Below are 13,611 nucleotides of genomic sequence, written 5' to 3'. Positions count from 1 at the left end.
CATGGCCGTGTGGCTAATTTGAGGATTTTTTTAGAATTCACATGGCTGCGTCCCTTGGTCTACACGGGCGTGTGAGTTTGGGGATTAGAGTTTTAAAAATTTAGGTCACACGGTCTAGCCGCACGGTTGTGTGACTGATTTTGGGATTAGGGATTTTACACGGGCATGTGTTTCAGAACACACTACCGTGTCTGGTGGGCATGCGGGCGTGTGAGACCCTCACACAACCGTGTCTTCTCTGCGCCTTATTTTAGTGATATTGGACAATGAGTTACACGGCCTGTCCACACGGCCATGTCCTTTCACCGCACGAGAGTGTGCTTCTGTTACAAGGCCGTGTGCTACCCTTCACACCGGTGTTTAGACCCTCATACGGCCTGATTTGCTCCACACGGCCAGGGTACACGGGCATGTGGCCCTATATCGCCAAATATGGTTTCTTTTTAGGTCAAAGTTACTAGTAATGGCTGCTCTGTATGATCTAACCCTTGGTTAAGCTCTAGTGAGGGTATTTACGACTTCGATTTGAGTTTGAGTAATATGCTATTTGTGATTGGGTATTGACATGTTTGTTTCTGAACCCGATTAACTGGGTGAGTGTGTGTGCAATGGGTACTATCTGATTGATTGGATGTGAATGTTTGCTTCTGGTTATTTATCTGAGACTGGTTTTCTGGTTGTGTACATTTGACTGCATACATACATAGATATGCATAAACTATTTTAGGCGGGATTGTGAAGAGAAGAGAGTCTGATCTGAACTGGCATCTGGTCTGCTGGTTATTACTGATAGCCCCTAGTACCCGGAGGGTCGTGGGCGGTCCTAATACCTTGAGGGTCGTGGAAATTACTGATAACGGTATAACGGATTATCGCCTTGCACTGTATCGCAAGTACATTAGCTACGCTACGTACCACTATTTGATCTGATAGTTTATACTGCACGTCTGTACTACGATTTACTGTATTGTATAGTAAAGCTTATACGCTAGCTTTACTGCGTAATATGTCTGATCTGGCAGTTCATACTGCATGTCTGTACCGTGGTCTTCTGCATAACACTGTACAACTTACTGATAGCCCCTAATACCCAGAGGGTCGTGGGCAGTCCCATTTCTCTGAAGGTCGAGGACACTACTAATGTCTATCATTGCTGGGCAACCCGGGATGACATCATATGAAGTGTAAGGTTGGAGGGATGGGTTGATTATATCCCCACCTAGAGTGATTGGTTGGATGAGCTTACAGCTCTATTGAGGTGTGATGGGGGACATGATTGTGTATTGGTTGGATGGGTGGGTTATTTTATGACTCATTTGTATTCATATGCATCTGATTGTATCTGTGTGACTGAATGTGATGGTACTGCTTGATAGAGATGTCCGAATGATATGATTGACTGAACGTGATACTGTATTTGGATATGATTGACTTATTGACTGTAAGGAACTTGTGCCTAAGAGGATTTTGTAGATATTGCAGCTGTCTGTCTGGATAACTGCTGAGAGGGGTTAAGGCCCCAATTGAAAACTGATACTGATTCTGAAAATGGGCTTAGGCCCAATTTGTGACTACTGGGAATTACCGTTACTATATATGACAGAGCCAAATGACTGTAAAGTTACATATACTCTGTATTTGTTTTAGTCGGTCTGTAAGTATGTTCTATTTCTGAACTGAATCTAGTTTTCCTAGTTTTCCCTCTGTAGTTTAATTGGTTTGATCTCACACTGAGCTTGAGTAGCTCACCCTCTCTTCTGTTTCCCCTTTTAGGTACATTTCAGAATTTGGATGTTGGACGTGGTATGCAGATGACTTAGGCAGTCTTGTGGAAAAATAAATTATTAGTTGTGAATTCAGAATTTTACTTTGATATACAGTTTCGAAATGTAAGGTTTTAATTCTGTGGTACAAATTCTATTTCAAGACTTATTCGTTTTTATTACTCTAGTTTTGTTTTAAATATTGATATTAAAGCTTTCCGAAATGAAATTAAGTTCGATTGGTTTTGGTGAAATTTTCTCATGATCACTTCGGTGATCAATGTAACATTCCGAATTTGGCCTAAACTCTTAGGCCAGGTTTGGGGTGTTACACGAAGAACGCCAACAGATTCAACTCAGAAGCAGGATCTCCTTCAAGGCTGAAGATCTCCATTCAATTTCTCTTGAAGTTTTTGGGTTTCTTTATATTTTGTTATTTTCCTAATTTTGAGATGTTTTCCTTCCAAAGTATGAACTAAATTCCCTAGATACTTAGGGAGGATGAAACCTAAGACGGATCTTATTAGTTGATTTTTCTGAATTACATGATAAATATTTGTTCTTGATATCAATTATGTGTTCTTATTTTATGTTTTAATGTTTTCAAAATATTAATTCACGATTGATGTGCTTATTCAGTAGAGCAAAAGTCCCTGTTTAAGAGTAGATCTGGCATAATTGAGTGAAGTTGCATGCAATCCTAAAAATAGGACGGCATAAATCTACCGGATTAGAGTCAAATCTAATAGGGGAATCCATAAATTGAGTTAATGCGACAAAAGGGGTTTTAATTAGAAAGGGATTTCAATTAATCAACCTAAAGTTAGTTGTTTTTATTCTCAAAAGAGATATTAACATAAGTTAGGGATTTCTACGGATCAAGACAAGTGAATAATTTGTTTAATTCAGATTTAGAATAATAAGTGAAGTCTAGGCGAATTGTTTACTGGGTATTGTCTCTTTCATCGATTTTCTTCAAATATTTTCCTACTTTATTCTATGTTTCGTCTTAGTAATTAGGTTAGTTAAGATTAGGTTAAAATAAATCCCTTCAATTTATTCAGCTATATAATAAAAAAGATAGTAACTACTAGTATTTTTAGTCCTCGTGGATAAGATATTCCCGACTCACCATAACTATACTAACATTCGATAGGTGCGCTTGCCTTTGTCGTATTTTAGTTAGTTAAGTGAATCATCATAAGTTTTTGGCGCCGTTGCTAGGGGCTAAGATATTAGGAATGCTTGATTTTTATTAATTTAGTCATTTTTATTTTTATTGCATTTTATTTTTGTTTTAATTTTTATTTACTAACTTTTCTTTTATTTGCTTCTGGCAGGTTCCTTTAGTTTATGACTAGAAGAAACCCATCGGGGCCACTTTTATTAGAAAGTAAAATTGAAAGTACAGCTCGTAGAAACCGTAGAGAAGCAAGGTAGAACTGACAAAGTACATTGGAAGAGCAAGAGGACGTTACTGAGGAGATGCCTAATAATTAGAATAACCAACTACTTCCTGTAGATCCTCTAAATCCAAATCTTGCTCCTCATACTATGTACAATTATGCCAAGCCCACTCTCACTGGGACTGAATCGAGTATTGTTAGATCTGCTATTGCTACAAATAATTTTGAACTGAAACCTAATACTATTCAAATGATTCAACAGTTTGTTTAGTTCGATGGTTTGCAGGATGAAGACCCAAATACTCATTTGGCTAATTTTTTGGAATTCTGCGATACTTTTAAAATTAATGGCATTTCTAACGATGTCATTCACCTTCGGTTGTTTCCTTTTTCATTTAAAAATAAGGCTGAATAGTGGTTGAACTCCCTACCACTAGGTTCTATCACTACATGGGAGCAAATGATTGAGAAATTTCTGTTAAAGGAGTTTCTACCGGCTAAGACAACCAAGCTGAGGAATGATATCTCTTCCTTCATACAGATGGATTTGGAAACCCTATCTGATGCATGGGAGAGGTATAAGGATTTATTGAGAAACTGCCCTCACCATGGGTTACCTCTATGGCTACAGGTTCAAACTTTTTACAACTGTTTGAACCCCTCAACTAGGGAATTGATCAATGCATCTGCAGGTGGTACTTTGAATAATAAAACACCTGAGGAGGCTTGTAAGTTTATAGAAGAGATGTTACTGAATAACTATCAGTGGCAAGTCATGAGAACAAAGCCAACAAAAGCAGCCGGTGTTTTTAATGTAGACACGGTCACCATGTTATTAAACCAAATAGAACTTTTAAGTAAGAAAATTGATGTTTTATATGGTTCTATGCAAGTACAGCCAGTGATGCAATGTGATACGAATGGAGGAGGGATGAACAATCCAGAATACCTACCCTACATCCCTAGCACAATGAACGAACAAGTCAACCATATGGGTAACAATTCTAGACCTCAGAATAATCCCTATAGTAACATTTATAATGCAGGTTGGAGGAACCATCCCAATTTCTCATGAGGTGGTCAAGGAAATCAAAGACAATAACCCTCTTTAGAATTTCAACAATAACCTTGCCAGCAGAAGAAAAAGCCAAACCTTAAGAGATGTTGAAGAAATTTATTTCAGTGTTAGAAACTCGCTTCCAAAATACTGAAATAGTAATAAAAAATCAACTAGCGTCAATTCAAGGACTTGAAAACCAGATAGGTCAATTGGCAAAAATGATTTCAGAACGACCACAAGGCAGCTTGCCAAGTAATGCCGAAACTAACCCAAGAGAGCAGCTTCATGCTTTTACAGTGAGAGATGAAGAAAGATTAGTTGAACATGGACTAGAACTAAGGTAAGAAAGTGTGGTAAGTAAAGGTAAGGTTAAGGTAAGCCAGAATAGGCAAGAATTGATCGGTAAAGAGTATAAACCTCGAGTTCCATATCCCAATGCGACTAAGAAAGACCACACCAACGAACAATTTGGTAAATTTCTTGAACTTCTAAAAAAATGTATATTAACTTACCATTTATTGAAGCTCTTTCGTAGATCCCAATTCAGTGAAAATTTTAAAGGATCTTTTAGCAAATAAACGAAAGTTAGATGATGCGTTGCATGTGGAACTAAATGCCGTTTTTAGCCATTTTACAGAATAAACTACCGAACAAATTGAAAGATCTAGAGAGTTTTACTATTCCTTGTTTAATTGGTAGTTTAAATGTTAATAATGCTTTGGCTGATTTAGTGGCTAGTATTAATGTCATGCCCTATAAAATGTTTAAGTAACTAGGTCTTGGGAAACCAAAAAAATAGGATGAGTATTCAATTAGCAGATAAAAGAATCAAATTTCCTAGGGGTATTGTTGAAGACGTGCTTGTCAAAATTGATGAATTTATTTTCCCAGTTGATTTTGTTGTTCTAGATATGGATAAGGATAGTGACGTACCTTTAATTTTAGGACGCCCCTTATTAACGACTGCTAGAACTATCATTGATGTTGGTACAGGTGAATTGATACTTCGTGTAGGTGATGATATGATTAAACTCCAAGCTTGTGATTCTGTTAGAATATCTAGTGATCGAGATGAATATATGAGTTCTGTTAATGTGAGTAACCTTGTGGCTCAACCTTCTTTGCAGGTACCCCCTCAGAAAAACGTGATGGAGCCATGTTCCAACTCATGTAACAAAAAAAAATGACTCTTGAGGAACTAAGATTACAGATTGATGAACTAGATGAATGGCAGACACAGGTTAAGGAGAAACCAATAATACATGATGAACCAAAGAGACACCATGATGAGCACAAGGATCGAATGAACCACTTTAAGGTTGGAGATCAGGTATTGTTGGATAAAACGGACCCACAAATTGCCACTTTAGAGCTTAATGCAAACGAAACAACTCCTTTTACAGTACTGAATATTTTCCCATACGGTTCAATCGAGGTAAATCATTCTAAATTTGGCACTTTTAAGGTAAATATTACTCGGCTAAAACCTTATGTTGATAATAGAATTGACAGTGAGAAAGAGGAGTTTCGACTCCGTGAACCATCGTAACTGTGTAAATATGAGGTAAGTCGAGCTTAGACTTTAAATAAGAGCTTCTCTGTAGGCAACCCAAACATCAACATTCCTAATTTACTAATTTTATCTTATAATATTTTCGAAATTAACTAATTTAAAAAAATGTTTTTAAAACCCACACGGCCTGGACACATGGGCGTGTCTTTGGCCGTGTGGCTCTTTTGAATTAGTTTTAAAACTTGAAACAAATCAACAGTGAGTTACACGGTCGAGACACACAGGTGTGTCCTTGGCCGTGTGGAGCCTGAGCCTTAATTTTTCCCAAAAATCGATAGAGGCACGGCCTAAAATAGTCCAGACGGACGTGTGACATGGCCGTGTGATGGACACACGGGTGTGTCCTTGGCCGTGTGAAACCTGAAGCTAAAATTTTCAATTTTAAAATAAGTTAGAGAGTTACACGGGTAAGGCACACGGCTATGTGTGAGACACGGTCGAGCCACACTAGCGTGTGGGAGGTTATACGGGCGTGTGTGAGGTCACACAGACATGGGAGAAGCGAAGGAGAGTGTACAAGGCCGGCGTGTGACACGACCGTGTGGCCTAACACGGGCCTTTACACGACCGCGTCACACCTTAAATCCCTAACCCATATTTTAATTTTTTTTAGTTTTTCTTCTTCCTGCCCAAATCCTACCAACAAACCTTAGCCACCGCACCTTTTCACCACCCTTTTTTCTGGCTGCTGTTCACCCCTTCATAACACGCAGTCCCAACCTTCCCCTTTCTCCTCCCTTATTCCCTTCGCTACCATCCTCCACCTCCTTTAGTTCCTATTTTCCTTCTTTCCCTTCCCCTTATTGAAACAACCCATGCCATACACACACAGAGCCTCGGCTAACCACTGAAGCCCCGACAGACACACCCGATCCGCCCTTCATCCATGCGCTAACCCTGAACCCCCATTGATAAACCGTAATTTATACATATTTTTATCCCATGCTTAGCACATTTATGGATGGTTTCTCCTTAGATTTGGTGAATTTGATGCTCCTAATCCTTTAATTTCATGTTTTATACTTAGGTGAGCATAGGATAGTAAAAAGAGCGAGAAATGGGTTGAAAACGGAAAAAATAGACCCACATGGGAAATCAACACTGCCTAGACTTCCTCACACGGGCGTGTCACATGGTCGTGTCCATTTGGTAGGATCGAGGCACGACTTACACGGGTAGGCTACACGCTCGTGCCTATTCAACAGCCTTGACCATGGGCTGGAGCAATTGCACATGGGCGTGTCACACGGGCGTGTCACACAGGCGTGTCCCTGCTGAGCCCAAGTATAACCCTTTTTTGGAAAAGGCCACTTTTGAGGGCTCTTAGGCATTCTAAAGCCTATTTAAACACCGGAGGAGGCACTTAGAACAGACACGTGGAGTAGGAAGCAAGGAATTACTCAAGGGAAGCCAATTGGTCCCTCTCAAAAGCCAAATTCATGGTCAAGACTGAAGATCCCCCTTCAATTTCCATTCAGGGGTTTTGGGTTTTCTTTATGTTTTGAATTCATTTTTCTTCTGAGATATTTTCTTTTATAATTATGAACTAAACCCCCTAAATACAAAAGGGGAATGAAACCTAAGAAAGATCTTGTTATTATTATCTGAATTGTGTGATAAATATTTGACTTGTTCTTAATTATGTGTTCTTAATTCTTGTTTTAATATTCCAGGATATTGATTCAAGTTAATGCTCTTATTCAGAGGAGGAATAGACCCTGTTTAAGAGTAAATTTGTCATAATTAAATGGAGTTGATTGCACGCCTAGAGATAGGGTGATAAGATTTTACCGGATTAAGGTGAAACCTAATAAGTGGATCCATAGATCGAGTTAATGAACACTAGGGCGTTAATTAGAAAGAAATTTCAATTAATCAACCTAGGGTTAGACGTTATTAGTCTCGAGAGAGATAATAATATAACTTAGGGATTTCTACAGATCAAGTCAAATGAATAAATCATCTGATTTAGAGTCAAATAACAAGTGAGGTCATTTTTTCTTGGGTTTTGTCTTAATCAATCGAATTTTTCCAAAATTTTTTCCCCAATTTCTCTCTGTGCACTCTTAGTTTAGTTAATTAGTTTAGATAAACAAATCCCTTAATTTTTAAGCTAGATAATAAGAAGGAAGTAATTACTAGTACACTTGGTTCCTTTGGGTTTGACAAGCCGGTTTTGCTAAAGCTATACTACTGTTCGATAGGTACACTTGCCTTCATCGTGATAATCGTTAGTTTCAAGAACTATTAATTATAAATTTTTAAAACCTGTCGTGAATATTACGTACCAAGTTTTTTGCATCGTTGCTGGGGAACTAGGATATTAGGAACACTCGATTTTTATTACTTTAGCCATTCTACTTTATTTGCAATTTAAAATTTTATTTTCTTGTCTAATTTTTCTTTTATTCGTTCCTGGCAGGTTTTTATAGTTTATAACTAGAAGAAACCCTCGGGACCATTACTGTTTGATTGTGAGATCGATTGCATAGTTCACAGAAACTGAAGAGAAATAAGGTGAAACTTATGATACATAGAGGAAGAGCAAGAGGACGATACTTCAACCATAATCGAGGAGATGGCTGAAAACCAAGAAAATCCGCTACCTCCTGTAATTGCTGCTAATCAGAATCCTGCTCCACGTACTATGTATGATTATGCTAAACCTTCTTTAACAGGAACTGAATCGAGCATAGTTAGGCCTGCTGTTACTGCAAATAATTTTGAACTGAAACCTAACACCATTCAAATGATCCAACAGTTTGTTCAGTTTGATGGTTTGCAGGACGAGGATCCCAATGCTCACTTGGAAAATTTCTTAGAGTTTTACGACACTTTTAAAATCAATGGCGTTTCTAATGATGCCATTCGCCTTTGGTTGTTTCCTTTTTCCTTGAGGAATAAGGCTAAACAATGGTTGAACTCGTTACCACGAGGGTCAATCACTACTTGGGAACAAATGACCGAAACGTTTTTATTAAAATATTTTCCGCCGGCTAAAACAGCCAAATTACGTAATGATATCTCCTCTTTTGTGCAGATGGATTTAGAGACACTCTACGATGCATGGGAGAGATCAATGATCTGTTAAGAAGGTGACCTCACCATTGGTTACTACTCTGGTTGTAGGTTCAAACGTTTCATAATAGCCTGAATCCTTCGACTCGACAGATGATTGACGCAGCCGCTGGCAGAACTATCAATAATAAGATACTTGAGGATGCTTATGAATTTATAGAAGAGATGTCACTGAATAATTATCAGTGGCAAGTCATGAGGACAAAGCCAACAAAAATAGCCGGTGTTTTTAACGTCGATTCGGTCACCATGCTCTCTAATCAGGTAGAACTTTTGAATAGAAAAATTGACGGTTTTCTTGGTTCTTCACAGGTTCACCCAGTAATGCAGTGCGAAGCAAATGGAGGTGGATCAAGCAATTCAGAATACCCACCCTATGGCCACAACATAGAGAACGAGTAGTTAAATTACTTGGGTAATAATCCTCGATCTCAAACACACAAATTTTTCATGGGGAGGCCAAGGAAATCAGAGACCACCACCTCCAGGCTTCCAATAACCACCCTACCAACAAGAGAAAAAGCCGAACCTTGAGGAGTTGATAACAAAATTCATCTCGGTGTCAGAAACTCATTTTTAGAATACCGAGATAGCACTTAAGAATCAACAAGCATCGATCCAAGGGCTTGAAACTCAGGTAGGTCAGCTCGCTAAATTGATATCTAAACGACCACAAGGTAGCCTGCCGAGTAACACTCAATCTAACCCAAGGGAGCAACTCAATGCAATTACCATTCAAGATGATGAAGGGTTAGTTGTGCCTAAACCAGTACTGAGGCAAGAAGCTGTGGTAAGTAAAGGTAAAGGTGAGGTGGACCACAATGACCAGAAACCGGTAAGTAAAGAGTACAAACCTCGTGTGCCATATCCCAACGCGACAAGGAAAGACCGCACAGACGAACAATTCGGTAAATTCCTTAAATTATTAAAGCTCTTTCGCAGATGCCAAACGCAGTCAAATTCCTAAAGGAACTTTTAACAAATAAGCAAAAGTTGGATGAGGCGTCGCATGTGTAGCTAAATGCGGTTTGCTTAGCCATACTGTAGAATAAGCTGGCGAACAAATTAAAAGATCCAAGGAGTTTTATGATTCCCTGTTTAATTGGTAGCCTAGATGTTAATAATGCTTTGGCTGATTTAGGGGCTAGTATCAATGTTATGCCTTACAAAATGTTTAAGCAACTAGGTCTTGGGAAACCCAAAAAAACTAGGATGAGTATTCAATTAGCCGATAAAAAAATCAAATTTCCTAGGGGGATTATTGAAGATGTACTCGTTAAAATTGACAAATTTATATTCCCAGTTGATTTCGTTGTTCTAGACATAGAGGAGGATAGTAACGTTCCTTTAATTTTAGGGAGGCCCTTTTTAGCAACCGCTAAAAAAATAATTGATGTTGGCATAGGTGAACTCACACTTCGTGTGGGAGACGAAACAATCACCCTTCAAGCTCGTAATTCGAATAACACATCAAAAATCAAAGATGACTGTACAAATCATTTGGCTAAAACTAACCATATAGTGCAACCTTATTTGTAGAAAATAGGTTCGAAGAGCATACATAAGCCAAGCAACAACAAAGAACCTATCCATGAAGAACAAATGTTACAAATCGAGGAGCTAGATGAATGGCAGACAAATAAACTGAGGACACACGATAAACCAAAACCACGCCATGACGAGCTCAATGTCGAACCAAATCAACTTAAGGTTGGAGAGAAAGTACTATTAGATGTAGCAGACCCTCGCATTGCCACTTCTGAACCTAACGAAGCAATCCCTCTTACGGTACTCAGTATTTTCCCATATGGTATAGTCGAGGTAATTCATCCCAAATTTGGCACTTTTAAGGTAAATAATACTTTTCTTAAACCATATGTTGATAAAATTGATAGTAGGGATGAGGAGTGTAAACTCCTCGCACCACCATGACCATGCACCAGAAAGGTAAAATTGAGCTTAGACTATAAATAAGCGCTCCTCGGGAGGCAACCCGAGCACTAACGATGATAACTTTTTTAAAAATTTTAGTTTTAACATCTAATCACTAACTGAGTCACTGAAACACAGGTTCTTTAATCCACACGGCAAGGCACACGGGTGTGCCTTAGGCCGTGCCCACACCACGAGAGGAGACACGGCCGTGTGAAAACAGGGCAAAATTTTTCCTCAGCAAGGGATACGATAAGTGGCCACGGCCGTGCAACGTGGCCGTGGGCGAGTCTTTCAAACCAATATGGGTGTACGACACGCCCGTGTCTAGGAACTATGGTTGAAACTAGGAATTTAGCACGGTCATGCCCGTTGATAAACCGTAATTTATACATATTTTTACCTCATGCCTAACGCATTTATGGATGGTTTCTTCTTAGATTTGGTGAATTCGATGCTCCTAATCCTTTAATTTCATGTTTTATACTTAGGAGAGCATAGGAGGGTAAAAAGAGTGAGAAACGGGCCAAAAAGGGAGAAAATTGACCCATATAGGAAAACAACACAGCTTGGACTTCCTCACACGGGTGTGTCACACGGTCGTGTCAATTTGGCAGGATCGAAGCACGACTTACATGAGTGGATCACACATCCGTGCCCATTTAATAGCCTTGACCATGGCTTTCAGTAATCGCACACGGGCGTGTCCTTGTCGAACCCAAGTTTAGTCCAATTCAAAAAAGGCCAATTTTGACGGCTCTTAGGCATTCCAAAGCCTATTTAAAAACTTGAAGAGGCACTTAGGAAGGGGGATGCAGAGTAGGATGCAAGAAATTACTCAAGGAAAGCCGATTGATTCATCTCAAGAGCCAAATTCATCATCAAGACTGGAGATCTCCCTTCAAGTTCCTTCAAGAGTTTTGGGTTTTCTTATGTTCTGTTATCTTTATGCTTTTGAGATGTTTTATTTCATAAGTATGAACTAAACCTCTAAATACCTAAAGGGAATGGAACTTAAGACAGATCTTGTTATTATTATCTGAATTGTATGATAAATATTTGACTTGTTCTTAATTCTTGTTTTGATTTTCCAAGATATTGATTCAAGTTAAGCTCTTATTCAGAGGAGGAATAGAGCCTGTCTAAGAGTAAATTTGTCATAATTAAGCAGAGTTGATTGTGCGCCTAGAGATAGGTGACAAGATTTTACCGGATTAGGGTGAAACCTAATAAGGGAATCCATAGATCGAGTTAATGCAATTCTAGGGTGTTAATTAGAAAAAGATTACAATTATTCAACCTAGGGTTAGGCGTTATTAGTCTCGAGAGAGATAATAATATAACTTAGGGATTTCTAAGGATCAAGTCAAATGAATAAATCGTCTGATTCAGAGTCAAATAACAAGTGAAGTCTAGGTGGATTTGTCCTTAGGTATTGTCTCAATCAATCGAATTTTCCCAAAAGTATTTTCCCAAATTTTTCTTTCTGTGCATTCTTAGTTAGTAATTAGTTTAGACAACCAAACCTCTTAAATTTTAGGCTAGATAATAAAAAAGAAGTAAATACTAGTACTCGTAGTTCCTTTGGGTTCAACAATCCGGTCTTGCTGAACTATACTACTGTTCGATAGGTACACTTGCCTTAATAGTGATAATAACTTAGTCTCAAGAACGTTTCATTTATAAATCTTTAAAACCTGTTACGAATATCACGCATCAAGTTTTTGGCACTGTTGCCGGGGAATTAGGATATTAGGAAAACTCAATTTTTATTACTTTAGCCACTTTACTTTTATTACAATTTAAATTTTTATTTTCTTTTCTAATTTTTCTCTTATTTCCTTCTGACAGGTTTTTCTAGTTTATGACAAGAAGAAACCCGTCAGGACCACTACTTTTTGAGGTGAGATCGACCGCACAGTTTGCAGAAACTGGATAGAAATAAGACGAAGCCTAAGATACACAGAGGACGAGCAAGAGGGCGATACTTCAACAACATCCGGGGAGATGGCTGAAAACCAAGAAAATCCGCTACCTCCTGCGATTGCTGTTAATTAGAATCCTGCTCCGCGTACTATGTATGATTATGCTAATCCTTTTTTAACAGGAATTGAATCGAGTATAGTTAGACCGACTGTAGCCGCAAATACTTTTGAACTGAAACCTAATGATACAACAGTTTGTTCAGTTTGATGGTTTGCAGGACGAGGATCCCAACGCTCACTTGGCAAACTTTTTGGAACTATGTGATACATTTAAAATTAATGGCGTTTCTAATGACACCATTCGTTTTCGGTTATTCCATTTTTCATTGAGAAACAAAGCTAAACAGTGGTTGAGCTCGTTGCCACGAGGGTCAATCACTACTTGGGAACAAATGACTGAAAATTTTTTATTAAAATATTTTTCACCGGCTAAAACGGCTAAATTACGTAATGATATTTCTTCCTTTGTGCAGATAGATTTAGAAACACTTTACGATGCATGGGAGAGATACAAGGACCTCTTGAGAAAATTCCCTCACCATGGGTTACCGCTTTGGCTACAGGTTCAAACATTTCATAATGGCTTGAATCCTTCGACTCGACAAATGGTTGACACAGCTGCTGGCGGAACCATCAATAATAAGACACCTGAAGATACCTATGAATTTATAGAGGAGATGTGACTGAATAACTATCAGTGGCAAGTCATGAAGACAAAACCAATGAAAATAGCCGGCGTTTATAACGTTGATACGGTCACCTTGCTCTCTAATCAGGTAGAACTCTTGAATAAGAAAATTAATGGTTTCCTTAG

At 38.5% G+C, this 13,611-nt stretch overlaps 3 non-coding genes across 3 annotated transcripts; all 3 read right to left on the bottom strand.

Moving 5' to 3' along the window:
* Nucleotides 1-3,677: 3,677 nt before the first annotated feature.
* Nucleotides 3,678-3,784, bottom strand: LOC121211670 (small nucleolar RNA R71). Its single transcript, XR_005906889.1, has one exon. It is a non-coding gene; the product is annotated as a small nucleolar RNA R71 (small nucleolar RNA).
* Nucleotides 3,785-8,809: 5,025 nt separating this feature from the next.
* On the bottom strand, nucleotides 8,810-8,915 carry LOC121211571 (small nucleolar RNA R71). Its single transcript, XR_005906793.1, has one exon. It is a non-coding gene; the product is annotated as a small nucleolar RNA R71 (small nucleolar RNA).
* Nucleotides 8,916-13,237: 4,322 nt separating this feature from the next.
* Nucleotides 13,238-13,344, bottom strand: LOC121211877 (small nucleolar RNA R71). The gene has a single exon (XR_005907094.1). It is a non-coding gene; the product is annotated as a small nucleolar RNA R71 (small nucleolar RNA).
* Nucleotides 13,345-13,611: the final 267 nt, after the last annotated feature.

This window comes from Gossypium hirsutum, chromosome A12 (assembly GCF_007990345.1).
Source record: "Gossypium hirsutum isolate 1008001.06 chromosome A12, Gossypium_hirsutum_v2.1, whole genome shotgun sequence".
Taxonomy (NCBI): Eukaryota; Viridiplantae; Streptophyta; class Magnoliopsida; order Malvales; family Malvaceae; genus Gossypium; species Gossypium hirsutum.
The sequence above is the reverse complement of the archived record's forward strand: the minus strand, read 5'-3'. Positions and strand labels throughout refer to the sequence as shown.